Raw genomic sequence first — 3,659 nt, forward strand, 5'->3', positions numbered from 1 at the left:
CTAAAAACTTCAGGCAGTCCCGAAAACCGCGATCGACAACGATAACAGAGTTTGAGGGCATCCATGTACGCAGTTTTATTGAATCTTGTTTTAAAAGACTTTAAAAGATACTAGCGTCGTTGTTCTTGCCGTCAGCAAAATACGGACCGAAAACATCCACTATATATCCTGTCGTCATTACTAACATCATGGGCTTGACCAGATTCCTTCCTTTATGCATAGAATAAGTCCGCCTTTGAAAAGATTAATTGCTACTCTTTTGGATAAACATGTATGTACCATCAGCTACAAGGATACATACATCTTCTCCATTTGCGAATAGAGTTTTTGCCGTTGATGTAGTATGGTCCTTAATGACTGACTCGGGTGATAAGTGACCTATACCAAGATGATGAGGTACAAAGGAGGACATCAGAGCTTTCCTTGCTGCCGTAATTCCTCTGCCAACTCTTCGTTTTTCTATGCCAAAAATAGTTGATAAAATCGCATTGGAAAGACCTGTGCGCAACTTGATCAACAATAATGCAAGGCACAAACGCACAGAACGACCTTTTGTCGAACGCACTTCAATTGGCAAGTACTGTGCAGCGTCACTAAATTGATTTTTCGTCAAACCGGTGAGCCTATAATAATCTTTATCCTCAAGTGCAGATGGATCATCAAAATTCAACTCTGTTATTCTTGCCTCCTCACGCAAATCATTCAGAAGCTTAGAAATCGACTCAGCGTTCATGTGAGTAAAATCAGAGGTGGTTTGTATAGACGCAACAGCCTCTTTCTTAAGAAAACCATTATCAACCAAATGAGAAGCACAGCATCTCAGTTTTGCAGGAATCAAAATACCAGTATCGACGTAAACCCTCAATGCAGCGAAAGGTTTGATTCTGATACGATTATTCTTATGATGACAGACAATGCATCTGGATTGAAAAATCATACATCTTCTTATTGGAAGTTTGATTTTCCTACAGTCAGAATCTGAAGTTCCATCTTCACTGGAAGATTCTGAATTTTTATAAATCTGACTCTTACCTGGTTCTAAAACATTTGATAAATCATTTTCATAAGAATTCATCTCTTTTGCATCTGTAATCCGATGCTTTTTAATCGAAAAGCATCGACAACTATCGCAAACCTTTGACTGAATAGTTAAGGAGCTATTAAAAGCAGTTTTAAGAACATTTAATGCCCTTTCATCCTGAACTACTGATAGATGACTCTTTGGTTTTAAGAATTTGCTGCAACAAGAACACTGTTTTTTCGGCATAATAAGTGGTAATTAAAACTTAATTCGCAAGTAATTATTTCACATGAAAAAATAAAGAGAATCTGAGACTGGTGTACAGAACTATTAAATAATAAGGATTTTAAAAAAAGTGTAGCCTCTCATGCCTATGAAGTACCTGTGCAAAAAACTTACAATCGCTATGAAACTAGTCGATACTGATAAAATAAAACTACAATAAAATAATCTGAAACAAATGTATGTACGCAGTAATATCACATACAGTGGATAAGAACTCTTTAACAGGTCGAAACGTGGAAGAAGAATGAAGGAGAATATAGCTAAAAGCATGTGCAACAAACGCGAATACCATGTGGAGGGGGAAAACAGTTGAACGTAGTGAAGCGGCAGTCGCACATGAACGATAGCGTTTTGTTTCCTATTCCACTGACTTTGGTTGATTTTAATCTCACTCCTCTTTGCCCAAGGGCGTCAAAGTAGCTAAGACCGGCAGTTAATGTTTCTTAAGAAAAATAACTTAAAAATAATAAATTAATAACAATAAATTAATACCTTAAAATAATACGCTCGGTTTTTCATAAAGTATAAAAATAAGCCCATTTTGAAGGCTAAGTACCTCGAGAAAAATGATGGCTTTAACATATGTTGTAACGCATATACGTGCGCAGTTTTAGGCCAAGTATGATCTTGCGTGAGCAATACTAACAATGTGAAACTTAGCATGATTTGAATGAAAGTACGAAAACCCATGTAAAATACGAACTTGAAAATGACTATATCTTGAAATCAGATCACTCTCAGGAAAAATCCTTTCAAGGGATTATGAGACCTAGTTAGATGAATAAAATAAAACATGTTTGAGGCCAATCTATAGATGGCCCAAAAACCGGCCTTATTGACCCTCCTCCTTTAACTTAAAAACGTTAGGTGAATATTCGGATTTATACTTGAAAAATGATGTTTTTCTCTTGGCGAATATTTTTGAAAGTTTTAGATGTCGCTGCATTGAAACTTATAACTTGGATCCATTGCGAAAGCAAATAATAGATTCATGGGGTCGAATTTTGATGAAAATGTACCCGAGTCCTATATTACTTATTTCGATATAAACAATTACTACGGTAAAGCTCTGAGCCAATCTCTACCCTATAGCAATTTTAAATGGTTCACTGATTTGGAAAACGAATCAAATTTTTACAACATTCCCGGCGATTTAGAAATAGGTTATATCCTTGAAGTAGATTTGGAATATCCTGAAGAACTCCATGATTTACATAAAGACCTACAATTATGTCCAGGACATTTAGTACCTCCTCTTCCAATATCTGAAGTCCCGAAACTAATTACCAATTAGAAATCAAACACGAATTACGTTCTCCATTATCAAAACTTAAAACAGTACTTAAAAATGAAAATGAAGCTTGTTAAAATTCATCGAGTTTTAGAATTCAAACAAAAGCCATGGCTAAAAGCCTATATTGTTTTGAATACTGATTTTCGAAAGAAGGAAAAAAATGAATTTGAAAAAAATTTCTTCAAACTCATGAACAACTCTGTCTTCGGAAAGACTATGGAGAACGTTAGGAAGCACAAAGTTGTTAGGTTAGTGACAAAGTGTGAGGGAAGATGGGATGCAAAAGCTCTGATTACCAAACCAAACTTTCATAGCAGCACTATATTTGGTGAGGACAAGGTGATCATTGAAATGGGTAAAACCAAAATTAAATTCAATAAGCCCATCTATATAGGTTTCACGGTTCTAGATAGATCAAAGATAATGATTTACGACTTTCATTATAATTACATGAAGTACACATTTGGCGACAAGACAAAAGTACTCTACACCGACACAGATAGCTTGATTTACCACACTACACGAAATTGAATTACTGAACAAAAAAGTCTTGGGACTCATGAAGGACGAATGTAACGGGAAAATTGTAACTGAATTTATAGGGCTAAGGTCCAAATTGTATTCCTATAAAGTTTAAGCGAAGAAGATTAGAAAAAGAAAGCCAAAGGGATTAAAGGGTCCACTTTGAGGACAATCACGTTTGAGGACTATAGGCAAACTTTGCTACATTATCAAACTCTTACTTAACCTCAACGGTTAATTCGAAGCCGAAAACATGAAGTTCACTCGATTGAGTAAAACAAGATCGCCCTCAGCTTGCGAGATGATAAGAGGATGCTGCTTCCTCATACAACCAAAAAACTTCCATGTGGCTACAAAATCCGATCACAGGAGGCAATGGATGTTGATAAAAATTAATATTCATTCTCAAAAAAAAAAGAATTCAATTCTCAAGGAAGAGTTGAAATTGTATAAAGCGATTCTAGAAAGCATGTATGAGTGTTCATCTTTCTAAATATATTTCACTCTACAAGGAGATTTGAAATTGTGTACAGCGAT

The sequence above is a fragment of the Belonocnema kinseyi genome, chromosome 2 (assembly GCF_010883055.1).
Source record: "Belonocnema kinseyi isolate 2016_QV_RU_SX_M_011 chromosome 2, B_treatae_v1, whole genome shotgun sequence".
Classification (NCBI taxonomy): domain Eukaryota; kingdom Metazoa; phylum Arthropoda; class Insecta; order Hymenoptera; family Cynipidae; genus Belonocnema; species Belonocnema kinseyi.